This window comes from Thermobia domestica, chromosome 18 (genome assembly GCF_964235325.1).
Source record: "Thermobia domestica chromosome 18, izTheDome1.hap1.1, whole genome shotgun sequence".
In the NCBI taxonomy this organism is placed as follows: domain Eukaryota; kingdom Metazoa; phylum Arthropoda; class Insecta; order Zygentoma; family Lepismatidae; genus Thermobia; species Thermobia domestica.
Window position 1 is genome coordinate 66,784,498 of NC_137471.1, and position 14,311 is coordinate 66,798,808.

Sequence of the window (14,311 nt, forward strand, 5' to 3'; positions counted from 1 at the left end):
CCGATGAGAGGTGAAGCAGATTAGATCCCATCGCAATTTACGCTTAAATGGACATTTAGCCTCAAATCAATCTAACACCTGAATATCCGTTAGTAGCAACGATACAAGTTCGGTACCTTCCTTGGCGCCAATGATGAGTTTAGGAGATGACCCGCATGGATGGGGAGAATCCCCCGCAGCTACAATATTCTCTCCCACTCTTCCTTGGTGACATATCTTTGTTTATGTACAACGTGTGTTAACAGTATTTCTACAGTACTTTTCTTTTCAAAACTCGAGTACTGGAAGTTGTTCCTAAAGGACGCTTGCTGAGAACTAGACCTCCTCATAGGTCTAGTGGCTAGCGCGTTCCTTTCGTACATGAGAGTCCGTTGGGAGAACATCAAATCCATTACAGTCCTTATCTCATTTTAAGTTTTCGGTCTGGCGGCTGAAAAAGGAAGTAAATACAAACCAATCATTTCTTACTGTAAAACCAGGGGTAAAAGTGAGGGGGAACGAGGGGGACGTCATTACCCCACTTCCAAAAACAATCTATGGCGTCCCCCCGCTTCCTAAAAAAAATACAATGGGCAAAGATAGGCACAGGGGACGGCATGACGTCATGCATCCCCGACCTTTTCAGATCCACTTTTACTCCTTCGTAAAACCAAATACTGCACAAATCCTAATTTACAGCATTATCGATGATTTCCTATTCAAATTGCGAGGTCTGTGACATCCGTGTCACCGTAACTGGCACAGGTGGCTCCTTTATTCGTGTGAGGATAATTATTTTCGTGTTTCATTGCAAAGTTTTGCCACAATTCACTTTTATCAGAAGTTCAGCGTCCTTTTTCAGTACTGAGGCTATGAGAGATGTGGACCTACAGTTTACAGTGAAATCCGAATCACTGTAATGCAATCAAATTTTTAACGTTCTCCAACTGAGAATTAAACCTGGGACCATTTGCACCAAAGGCGCATACGCACGCTACAGACCAGCAGATAGGACACCATTTGATTCGGGGTTTATAATTATTATTGTTATCAACAATGTTCCAGGAACATGCGACAGCAGTCTGTGCATATTTAACAATATCATCCCAGCATAATACAAGAAAACACGTAGTAATAAAGTAAGAAAAGCCAGCTGCAAGATTTAAAGTCGGGACTTCCCATTTACTGATTTGAATTGATTGTTTAGTTTAGCGTCCCTTGCAGCAGCAAAGCTATATGAGATGTGGACCTAAAGTTTAGCTTGGAATCTGAACCACATGAACTCCAGTCGGAAATCGAACCCGGGTCTCCCGCGGCAAAGGCGATCTGCATTTAAGAAGCACTAATATTAAAACACTTATTATCCAGATGATTCAGAAATACTTCGCTACTTATTTCCAACATTACAACTCTTCACACAAAAAATGACTGAAATGAGATCTCGTTGCACTTGAATGTTCTCCATGTTATCAACAGACTGACTGGAATCAAATTATAGGAGTATATATATATATATATATATATATATATATATATATATATATATATATATATATATATATATATATAACGAAATTTATATTATATATGTAAGCAAATTCTAATAACCCTTTATAAGTAAAAATGCAATATTAATCATAATTTTCCTTGAATGAATACCGTAGCTTAAAAAAAAGTCTCTTCCTGCAGGGGCGTAAATAAGGGCCCCGCAGACCTCGCTTGCGGGGGCCCCAATTCGTGATGTAGGACGTAGAGAAGGGGTCCCATTACACGTTGTTTGCAGGGTGGCCCCCAAGCCTTTAGTTACGCCACTGTCTTCCTGAGTGAGTATGTTGCATTGAATAGTCATATACGAACTTTCAGTTGGTAGTGATAATGTGGTTATATGGAATCAATAGACAGTACGTCAATGGGGATCATTATATAGGCCCTATATATATATATATATATATATATATATATATATATATATATATATATATATATATATATATATATATATATATATATATATATATATATATCCATTAATAAAGTGGTTAACAACCTTTTTAAACTGGCGATGTACTTTACTCCATGTTCGCCATCGCGACGCATTTCATTGTACTTTTTTATTAATATTAATATAAATTTTAATAGTATAAGCCTGTAAGTTTCTATAAAGTAGTGAGTCTATATATAGTACTGGGCATTTAAGCTGGTGCTAAAAGCGCTGCTGGTCAGTCAGTCTCAAGTCTGATTTTAATTAATTATTAAGTGCTTCATAATTTTTAAATTCTAAAATTCAGTGACAAACCCTATGGGACTGCACGAAACACCGGTTGAGAACCATTGCCTCAATTTATAGGTCATCTCACAAAGACTCACTGCTGGAACAAGCACGGTAGTAGCATTTAAGCAGGTGCGATGATTTCCTCTATAAATGAATTCTTTTTCCTGCTTTTAAGTCAGTATTTGGTAAGTGTTTTTGTTTTCTCAAATTATTTTCGATACATCTATAGATATGACTGAATATGTAATAAATAAATGAAAAGAAAATGTTTCCTAGACTATTTAATGAACGAAGACCAAATTTGATATCATTCTAAAAACATCTGTGCACTTATTATTAAAATCATCGTGGCTTATTTTGTTTCATACATATTTTTTTTTGTAATAGACAAATTATTGTGTATTTCACATACGAATGGTTTAGTTTTAATAAGTGCTTTTATTCATACATTCAATAATTAAAACAAAAAAAAGCAAATTATTCATCTTGCGTATTCAAACTCATATTCGTTCATAATATGTTTATATATATTGAAGGCTACCTAATAGTTAACTATTTTTTATCATTTTTTTATTACTTGCGCGAATTACATTTTATCATGTAAAGAAAAACCAGAAATTGCTTGAATGGGAGGAGAAAATCGCACCTCATATCACTAGCACACCTTTCGTACACACCCACCTGTGTTTATACTCCCGAAGTAATAGAAGACCCATTAAATATTAGCTAATTATTTTACATTGTCCATTCAATCGCTTATAATTAAAAACATATAAACATATTAATTCCTCAAAATATATGTCAAAGAATCTGATTACTAACAAAAAAAATCTATACAATGTTAACGACACAAGGTGATTAACCTTCACCAGCCAATATCGAACGCGTAAATTATCTACCGCAGAATCGGAGTCATGTGACTTGTCAACACAACATAAGACCGTCTGCTACGAAGTGGTGGGGAGACACATCAACACAAAGATAATGACCTCTATATCTTTTAGGTTTCAATTCAGAAAATAACTTTTGATTCACATAGATTGGCATTTAAATGTATGGAAAAACATTTTACTGCAATTATTAGCTGTTTTTGACGACCCCGCGCACTTAGTTTTCAATACCTTTCACTCCCCCTTCTCTCTCTCTCTCTACTAGTCATTGATTACTGTACACACAATCGCAACTCGACTACTACTGGCCGGTGTAACTTCGAACTGACCACGTGGTTGGATACGAAAGTTTACAAAGTAATCCACTACTGATGTCGTACACTGTGACGCATGATTTACGTACCAGTGCAACAATTTTGTCAACTGTGATTAATTTGATTGGAAGTTTCTCACGCAAGTAGTGCCAATGTTGACGTTTTAACTGAAGTAATTTTTTTTGTGTGTGTTTACTACCGTGCCCGCCTTCATGTGATTCTTCTCAAACAGTTCGCTCACTCGACCATCTGGATCCAAATTTAGACTTCAACATCTCCCCAAGCTTGCAATACACTTTGCAAAGCTTCCCGTCCCAAAAATATCTAACTCTCCGAACCAAACAGAAGCGAGCTGTCATGAACACAACTTAATATATATGAATGAAACATGCATTTAAAACGCCTCTCGTAGTCTTATTAAATCCCTTTATTTGTTTTCTGTCTGAAAAAAATCATGCATCACTTGTCCTTTTGTCATTCTCTGGCCGTATCGATTTTTTACCCCACCGAAGGTATTTTCAAGAGAGGCGACCGCTTACTGACGTATAGACCTACACTTAACATGCAAAACTTGAGCTAACACACGATTATCACAACACTTACCTTTTGTTTTCGTTCCGTAATTTAAACAAACAATGTGATTCACTCAGAATTAAGCTTTGTTCTTCCTTTCTGTCTTAATTACACAAGCTAATTATCACTTTTAGCCTATACACTAACTAATAAAAATGGCTGCATGCATGTTACCGAGCAACCTTACCTCCCCGACTGCCAGTCTGCCCTCGCCTCCCGCAGCAAAAACGTGCTGTTACTCAGCTGACTCCAGTGTTAGGCAGTGTTAATGGACGTTTTGTGCATCTTTTCCGCTGTCTGCTAGTATCTTTGAAGCCCAGGAGGCGCGAAATATCACTGTAAGCGGGCAAGGAAAAATGTACTCAAATGAAGAAGGATATTTTTATTGTACTAATTAATTATTCACATATTAATTGCTTGCGGCTTGCGCATGTCACACCTTTTGCAGGGAATTGTGGGTGAAACAATATGGCAGCATGTGTTGGATGCTTGTGATCAATATTTGTGATTCATGATTATGGTAAGCGTGAATATATGAGTCATTTCTAATGTAAAACTGCAACATCCAAGAATAAACATCGTAATTTGTGAGATCAAATAATGGTCGTAACTTATAAATAAAAGCTGTAGTCTTTAGATTACTTGGTGCCTTGTTTTAAGCATATTTTAGGGATTTGTTATGTAGTTTCCGTAGTAAATTCTGTAGATGCATGTCTGTTAGTTCTCGTGTGAGATCTTTGTTAGAATTGAAGTAGCTACATGGTATTACTGATACGTTGGTATTTTCGATTGTATGTGCATCTAGTAAATAACTAAAATGTATGTTCAATGATGCATTGGAGGTAGCAGACGCCAACCGGTTGTTTGTGTTCGTGGAATGCATTTGTTTGTATACAATCCTGTGCGTGCGGTTGATCACGGTTTGTGTTCTTTAGTATTTGCCTTGTACTTCACGAATTATAACACTTTTCCTTTTCGCTGTACCTAACACAAAAGCATAATATATCGGTAATATTTGTACGTGATTATTATAGTTCGCATCATTACATACTTTTGAAGGAAAGTATTGAAAGATGAAATTGTTTTACAATAAGAGGGAAGAAAAAATACACAACAAGCAAAAGCAGTGAACTGTTTTCTGTAAGTTAAGCAATTCATGTTTATGTCAATCAAAACTGTAGGCAAACCATTCAAATTAATTGCAGCTTAGTTAGATAATGTTATTATTTACGTAATTATTACCTCGAAATCAAGTTTAGCGATAACGGAATGTTTTTCATAGAAGGAATTAGTTCTAAATTTCTTTTCTGTAAGTACAAGGGAAGAATATACTGGCACCACATCGAGGGATTTAGGCTTTTTCTTCTTTTATTTTATAATGTTTTATAGCATTCTTGCACCGGTACCGAGGCTAAGCCAGTGTCTTATTTACTTGATCTACAAATTCTAGTTGAATTTTTTTGTTTTACATCCGGGCCTTGAAGCCGGTAAAGTTGTCGGGTGCACAGGTTATCATGTAAGATCGACTTTCATCATATAAGCTGTTTCCCACTACACAATATTGAGAATAGGAATGATAATAAATGCTTGCAGTCATGATCAATGTATTTGTAAATTACGAATGCCGTTCTTGAGGAAATTTTGTTATTAAATATATCTATTAAAATGCATTATGATTATTAAGTTTACAACACTTGTATTTGTAAATGTAGTGCTTTCCATTGCTTTCCAAGGAGCAATTACAATCTAGTCTGTTCGTAAGTATGAATAATTTATATAATTACCGAAGGACGTTTAGGAGTCAATGTAATCCAATATTAATAGTATTGAGACCGTTGTACAGGAAAAAGTGAATATTGGTGCGATCATGAAATTAGTCAACTGTTTAATTATTTCATTTGTCGGTAGTATGTGTCTTTTTCAATGCAAAAGGAATGCGAAGATACTGACTCGATTTATATATATATATATATATATATATATTAGCTTGTAAGTAAATATTATAGTAATTCATGAATACATCATTAGGTTACACATGGCATGGACTGCATTTCAGTTGCTGACGCATTTTAAAGAATCCATGTTTTTCACAATTTGCATCCTGTATAGTGTAATTTTGCGTACCTCCGTTCCCCTCCTCCCAAAAGAAACGACAAGTAAATCTTGCATATGTTCGTCTTACTAAGACAGTGTCAATTAACAGTAGCAATATTTATTAAACTCAGCATTTAGTTTGTCATGGCATCTGATTATGAAGAAACTTAGAATAGAAAAAGAGTATCTATTTAAATTTGCATGTTTATTTTTTTTTTATTTATTTTATTGTATTTATTTATTTTTGCATGCTAGGCTATGTATACTACTTGTTCATAGCTGCATGTCCTGTGTTTAGTGCGACAAGTCGTGGGTAATATCCCGGGACATGTAAGCCCAAGGATTCCTAGTCAATTTTTTTTTTTTTTTTTTTTAAAGCACAGGTTGTGTCCATAAGATCATTTGGGGGAGAGACGGATAATTTTTCTTTAAAATGGTACAAACTGAAGAATGATAAATATGCGGGAGAGAAATGTATATTTGGGATAAGGAATGGTAAATTTGAGGTTAGAATGAGGTGGGGGTTGGGGAGAAAAGGAAATTAGTGGGATTTCAGTTTAACGTCCTACGATTATGTCCTTTAGGCTAAGGGAGACGATAATTAAGCTAAGTGCATGATGATGGAAGAATTGGTGGAATGAGACTGTGACAAGGAACGGGAATACCCCGAGAAAACCCATGTACACGATGTTGTCCACCACAAACTTAGGTAGTTGGCCGGGATCGAACCTTGGACCCACTCTGCCACTGAGCCACTGTGCCCCCTCCCCTAGGGAGAAATTAAGAGTACTCCTGTGTAAATATATGGTGGAAATATCGTCTTTCACTTTTTCTTTTTAAATTTTATTGAATTTTCAACATCTTAATCGTTGGTTTTCTCATAGAGTTCTCTCATTTCGTGCCAGTTTTATTAATTTATTGCCACAGGCTACGTGAAATTCATTTATTAAACTTTTATCCGTAATTATACTTTTAGTTCATTACTCTTTAATATAATTTCATTAAAAAAAAAAAGAATCAAAACTCTGTAACCAAACGTAAATCTAACCTAAAAATTAAAGTTGTACCAAAGTGTATCATCTACAACCCTTCTATTATACCAACATTAATAAGTCTAAAGTATATACTCTCTTCATGTTTATCAATGCCTAGTCATAGTATAGTACTTAAAACAATTCTACAATATAAACATAGATTACATGCATTAAATTCATTCCTTCAGAGCTCAATTTTTTTTTTTTTCATTTCATTATAAACAAAATGTTCATAAATGTTGGTGTTGAAATTGTAAATGTCTAAATTTCTGAATAATAATAATAATAATAATAATAAAAAGGTTACTTGTTGCTATAATTACAGTACCTTTTTGGCGTACGTCCCATTCTATGTTAATTATAAATAAATAACTCATAGCATAACCGCATTATTATTGTTACATGTGTTTTGCAGGGCTTTATTGTGAAACGCTAAAAGTAAATGAGTACGATTGACATATGTATAATTTTAGTTTACGATTATGTATAGTTCACCATACTTCAGCCATTCCAAACCGGGACATTGATGGGAAAATTTACTTTCATTCCTGTTGGCTGTATCAGTCATGATGGTTAGGAACACGCACCTTAGGTCCAAAGATTATAAATGAACTGTAAGCCGTGATGTGACGCACTCTACCAATATTTAAGTACACTATAAATTAAGATTGTATATGTACCTGTTAATTTTTTAATACACAAAATACTATTTTAGAATACTACAGTGAAAATATAGGGCACACAAAAGGGGGTGAAAGTATTGTAACGACCGGGACAAAATGTAACACAGGACAAGAGTCTTCAATGAGGAAAGTATGGCAGCTCTAATTATATATCTTTATATCGGTCTCACAGATCAGATTCTCGTGCTTTAAATAGGAAATCGACTTAAATATAATATAACTACCGTTATTTATAATTATTCGAGCTCACTTTTTACACAAAGAATTTACTGGGAAAAGAATTATAATACGATTTCATGTGCAATAAAAGAGGGTAAAGTCAATTATCGTGCGTGTACCTGGTATATATAAGACTTATGTTTCGACATCTTAAAATTCTCTGATGTTTTTCTACAAAGCACACAACATCTAGAAGCAGGGCGCAAAATTTCAAAGTCAGACGCACTCGCCGGTTTAAAAATGATGGTCGCCAGTATTTCACGTAGAAATTATGAGAGCCCCCCCCCCCCCCCGCGCTCCTTTCGTTTGACAAAGAGATTACATCAAGGCACAAAGCTTCAAGACCAGACAATTAGTTTCAGGATAATCATTTTTGAATTGCACAATTCATATTCATTCAATATATCTTAACTTGAGACTTCACGTTTGTGTAACGCTCTCTCTCTGCACTGAAATACCAGTTGTCGAATGTAGTTTCCGGACCAAAGTCCTTAAATGAAGGGCCATTGACGAAAATTGTCAGCAAATCATCCAGTGCGTCAGTTTTCAATGAATTCCTGTAGGCAGTCGTAACTCTGCTGAGACTGTTGAAGCCTCTCTCACATGAAGCAGTACTCAGAGGTAAAACTTTACAAAATATGACAATTGGAAGCAAATTTGTGAATCTTGTTCCGATTAGGGTGGGAAAAAACAGGTAAATTACAACGCTCTGAAGACTACATTTCGTGTTTTCTCTCACTCACTGACAATTATCTTCGTGCGAAACAGAAACTGGGTAGCCATGTGAGTTTAGGCAGAAACCATTCCTACTGAACACTGGTCGCGTTCTAAATTTCTAGTCGCCAATGGCGACCGGAAATTTTGTACTCTGTGTAGAAATAATAGATCAAGTCACTCTCCTACATTCCAGCACTTGAAATCTTCATCCATACCGTATATTACGTTAAAACAGCTTCTTAGAGCACTGCAAAATATCCAATGACTTACCAGTGTTGTTGGTGGCAGCTCTGAGTAAATATAGCAGCAGCATTTTGAATACACCCAGTTCGTTAAAAGCAACTATTTTATTGTTTTATTTAGTGATCAGCGTTTGTCGTTGTGTTGATTCCATTGATAGTTAAGCGTTTGGGTATTTTGCAGTGTTCTAAGAAGTTATTTGAATGGAAGGGGGGGGGGATACTAGATGGCGCTGTGCCAATAACTCTGAAACAGTTTCATTTTTAAAATCAGTTTAAATGAGGAAATATGTTAAATGTTTGACAAATTTATTTTTCAAGTTACTTTATTTTGTATATGCATAATACGGCAATCAATGTCAGATCACTGCTGTATTGTCAATGATCTACTGATGGAAAACGTAATGTGTAACAAGGCGGTTTCAGCTTTGTCTGTGCCATTTTCATCTTGCATTATAAACTGCAAATTGTATAACTAATCTAATATTTAATCAATCTCTGCATAATACAGTTTCAAGTGAGATGGTAGAAAAAATCTTAGTGCAGCGACCATAGTTAGTATTTACCCATGCAGGTTACAGAAGAAGCTATTTGAATTTAATATGTGGATTAAGATTTTCAAGTACTGGAATATAGAACGGCAATTTGATGTACGACTTCTAGGTGACGTGTGATTTGAAAAAGACACTAGGGGCCTTATGCAGAGTTGTTTTGACGTATGATTAGCGTCATACTAAAGGTCTGACTATTGCAAGAACCATATGTTAGTCGAACGCTTTAGTATGGCACTAATCATGCGTCAGAACGTTCTGCATAAGCCCCTAGATGTTTTTAAAATCTCGGAATAAGCCTTATGAATAAGTAAAGTACGTTGACTTTATTCTCTTATACATAAGTATGTATCATACGAAACGTTATAATTTCTCCAAGTTGTTAGATAAGTGTAAAACAACAAAATCAAAAGAATGAGGAAGAAAGAAAATCCTTAATATTCTTCGGTTCACATTAGTTAATATCTTCTCTATTACTTGGTTCTAGATCTTACCTTTAGTAGTTTTCTTCAAGCGTGGTACGTGTGTTTAGTCCAATACAGTTAGGTGAATTCCTTTAGTTTTTACTAGATTTGCATATAATGCTTTTATATATACACACTAATGCTGTTTGCACAATTTGGAAATTTCGATCGAAAATTGTATGAGAACTGCGAAAGAGAGTCGTGTTCGAACATGTTAAGTATTTTCTTTTTCATAGTTATTGCATGGCAACAAATTACTTTCCAACAATGCGCCATCACAAATAGTTTATGTATCAATGAATTGACATGATTACTAGGAATTACAGAAAAAAAAGGTGTTAGATTTAACCCATTGGCTAAATCTAGAATGATAAACAGGTCACTGTCGTCAATTGTATTTTTTTTTTTTAAATTTATTTATTTAAAACTTTTGTAATTAAAAATGAAAGTGATCTTGTTTGTGATTGCATCACGGGAAAACTTCTGAACCGTTTGAAGTGAGCTTTTAATATAGATAGTTCCTGTCACAAGCTATTTTTTTTAATCATGTTATTTTCGTTAAAATGAGAATCCGAAGAAGAGGGGGTAGGGGAGAGGGTGTTGAGAAAGTGTGCCAATAATGGAGTGTCCCTCGAACCAGTTAAATCACAAAGATGAAATTTGGTGAATATATACTGATTCTTTAAAAATAATTAAACATGCGTCTTAGCGTTTGTGAAAATTCTAGGAAGGAAGTTTCAGTTGGCTTCTTTGTGGGGAATCAAAAGGTGATTGAGGGGGGAAATCCGTCCTCCCAAAATGCATGTTACTTTTCGTTGTAATTAAGCAATAGTTTTAAGAAAAAAATGTTAATGTAGTAGGCAGTACGCGTTAGCAAAATATACATGACTTTTATTGTACGAGAAAATAATATTTCGAATCAATAGGAAATTATTTCTAATTTTAATAAGTATTATGATGTCCTGTTTCGACGAATCATTCTATCAACTTTTTAGGTTGTTACAGGAATTGCATCTTTTCGTTTGGATTGCATGACAGGTGTTCAAGGAGAATTGATATCATGATAGGTTATTTTATTGGAAATATAGTAAACACGAATTAAATTAAGAATAGTAACAATTTTTAATGATACTACAGCCAGAACTAATTAATGGTTGCTAATAGGTAAAGCTCGAGATTCGTGTCATCATAAAAACAAAAGTTTAAATAAGTAAAATTAAAGTTTTGGCATTTTAATGTACTTTGTGTGTCAGTTGGCTAATGGTCGCTCTTGAAAGAGTGTGGCTGGTCTATTGAGCTAGGGTAGGAAGCATAATGCTTAACGCATCGACAGAGTAAGATTTGGATTCCATCCTCAGCCCAGCCACACTTTTTTTCACTAGAGTTTTGGTGTAACATAAAATATTTTAGGAATAATTTACCATTTTGACGTTCAGTTAAACTTGGTTCGGGATCTTTTTATTTCGTTAAGCATTCTCATATGTTTTATTTATTTATTTATTTTAATCGTTCCTACGCTGGCGATCAATTGGTTGTCTTAACAGTGGAAATGACATGTTGATAGCACTGATGACCCCAGAGCTAAGATTATAATTGGCAACATTGTGTTTTCGGAGTTGTTCTGTTTCCTTCCGTTGCAATTCAACACGTTAACGTACGCGACATTCGCGTGGGAGACCCGGGTTCGATTCCCGGTGGAGCTTATGTGGTTCGGATCCCACGTTAAACTGTAAGTCCACGTTTCATATAACCTCGCTGCTGAAAGGAATAAACTGAAAATCTAATTAACACCGGTTATTTGATGACCACATTCACTTTCACAGACTGCCCTCTCCTTTAGCATAAAGGTCATAAACATGGGATGGAATTGGAGTAAATTGGAATTCGTTTTATTTATTTTATTTTATTTTCTATTATAATTTTTGTATGAGTAATGAGAATATATATATATATATATTGTAGAGAAGTCTTTGAAAACCGGATTGGCATTTTTCCTACAGGAAACTTAAGATAGGCAAAATATTGCATTTAAATCATTTTGTCCTAATTTACGAGCAGCATCATTTTTTCGCTTAAATTTTAACTACAATCGCTTGTGAGGTTAGTTTATAGGAAAGAGTGGGAATGTTTCTTTCTATTGATACGGAAAAGGAAATACTTTGATACAAATTTAGGTTGATACTATGAAGAATTACAAACTTTTTATGTATGAAGGTGCCACCTTCCACAATTCAAATATCAATGAATATTGCCACAACGTAAACTGTAACTTGAGCCATTGTAAAGTGTAGGAACTAATTTGTGTTCAGTGATTGGTGGTGACTCTTGTAAAATTTTATGATACTGTATCAAGTTTTATTTAAGTTGCCAGAGACCAGATTGAGTTTCGATTTTTTTCCCTTTCAATCTGTTTTTAGAAAGGCTCTGACATATACTTGAATGTCTTGGGGTATTAAACGAACAGAAGATCTACCAATTGCAGGTACAGATCTCTTCGGTGGTATGAGTGTTTGGTGCTCTTCATTTCATCATGAATGATTTCTCATTCATTCCTTTAGATAATAGGGCACAAGAGAGCGACATAAAAATATTACGTACATTGACTCACTTAGTCTTCATTGATCCACTTTTTCATTCCATGTTTCACTCAGTCCAGAACAGGGTTGGCTGGTTTAAACCAAGGTTTAAACCAGCTCGGTCGAACCACAACCCATCTTTCTCAAGTGTAAACCAAGTAGCGATTCGAGGTGTCCCTTTAACAGAAAGTCTTCTCCGTGATAACCTTGGTATTTCACAAGGATGTTAAGCCTAAACATACGAAACGAAACCAAATTATATATTTCCACTTGCCTGAATGCCTGTTTTATAAAGAAGGCAAGGTTGCTCAAATATATTGATAGAAATTGGCAAAATTTATCAACTGCTTACGTAGCTTCCAACATCGGCTTGGATTCGACTTTGTTTTAATTTTACTGATTGATACCTACATACCAAATTTGTAATTTAATACCTCCGTTTTAGCGTAGTGATTATGATACATCGACCTTAAAATTTTACATACAAATACATTTAAAGTAAGAAGATTTTCCCAATGGCTAAGGCGGGAGTTTCCCGATTTATATGTAATTCTGTATAATGTTTTTGCTTGTGTAATTGTTTATCTTTTTGTCCTTACGAAATAACTCTTGACAATTATATTAACAGCTAGGCCTATGGAAAGATCAGTACAGCGTATTTTTATCAGGAGTCCGTGATTGAGCCGGCAATCGCATTTGTGACCAATTAGTCTCGGTTTCGTGTCGAATTGGACAATTTCTCTTGGATGTAAGCCGAGAAGCGGTTTGGATTCCGCTTTAAGCTTATGTGACCCCTTCTGGCATAACCTTGTTGTTGCATAATAACACCAAGGCGAAACAAACTAATTTCTGTCCTTGTCTAATATAAATACATAAATTATTTTAAAAAATGGGTTTAAACCAAAAAAAAAAGTTTTTTTTTTTTCAATAAAAACCATGGTTTTTGCCAACCCTGGTCCAGAATTTCGAAACTACTAGTGTGGAACCTTGACATTTTGTATAATTAATGTGCTTACATCCTAGGCTGTAGATAAGACAAGATCTTGCTAAATGCAATCCCTGAGGGGTGAAAGAGAGGCTTAAAGGAGTGTGTATATTTTTTTTTTTTTTATTTATTTTTTTTCACTCTCTAGACCATCAAAAGTATTAGGAGTAGAACTTCGAAATTTTGTATAAATAATTTCCTTGTGTATATATAATTATAACTTCCTTGTATCCTTGGTCCAGGTTAAAGGGAATTTAGCAAGGTGTGACCCTTTAAAGGCGGGATTTTTTTTTTCTTTTTTGTTCTCCAGGTCTCCGAAATTATTATCCGTGGGACCTTGAAATTTTTTAATACTAATTTCCCCCATGTACCGTAGGCTACCGATTAAATAATCTATAAATGATAAAATTAAAAGTAATTGCTTGTGACTCAAAAACTCTTGAACCATCCGACCGATCTCGATCAAACTTTCAACATAGATGGGGTTCGGGCCTGAGATGGCTTTTATCTATTCATTTTGACGGTACAGAGGGGGGTAGATGAAGAGTAGAGGGGAAGATATAAAAAACTAAATAAGACTTAATAACTCTTAAATACACGACCTATCTCGATCAAATTTTCAACATAGATGAAGTTCGGGCCTGGGATGGTTTTTATCATTTCATTTGACAACAGAGGAGAGAGAAGGGGGAGATATAAAAAAGTCAGTGGAAGACAAGGC

At 34.9% G+C, this 14,311-nt stretch overlaps 2 protein-coding genes across 3 annotated transcripts in view; one reads left to right on the forward strand and one right to left on the reverse strand.

The window, feature by feature from the left end:
* zfh2 (Zn finger homeodomain 2) overlaps positions 1–4,359 on the reverse strand; it is a 617,436-nt gene extending 613,077 nt beyond the window's left edge. Inside the window, exon 1 of one of the 2 annotated variants that reach the window (XM_081745104.1) lies at positions 4,216–4,359. The gene's annotated coding sequence lies outside the window, so the exon portion shown is untranslated. Of the gene's footprint in view, positions 1–4,058 lie in introns of both variants that reach the window. The other variant, XM_081745105.1, reaches the window with a different exon arrangement.
* Positions 4,360–4,413: 54 nt separating this feature from the next.
* The window catches only part of LOC145674868 (thiamine-triphosphatase-like), a 578,824-nt gene continuing 568,926 nt past the window's right edge, over positions 4,414–14,311 (forward strand). The window contains exon 1 of the mRNA XM_081745113.1: positions 4,414–4,548. The gene's annotated coding sequence lies outside the window, so the exon portion shown is untranslated. The remainder of the gene's footprint in view (positions 4,549–14,311) is intronic.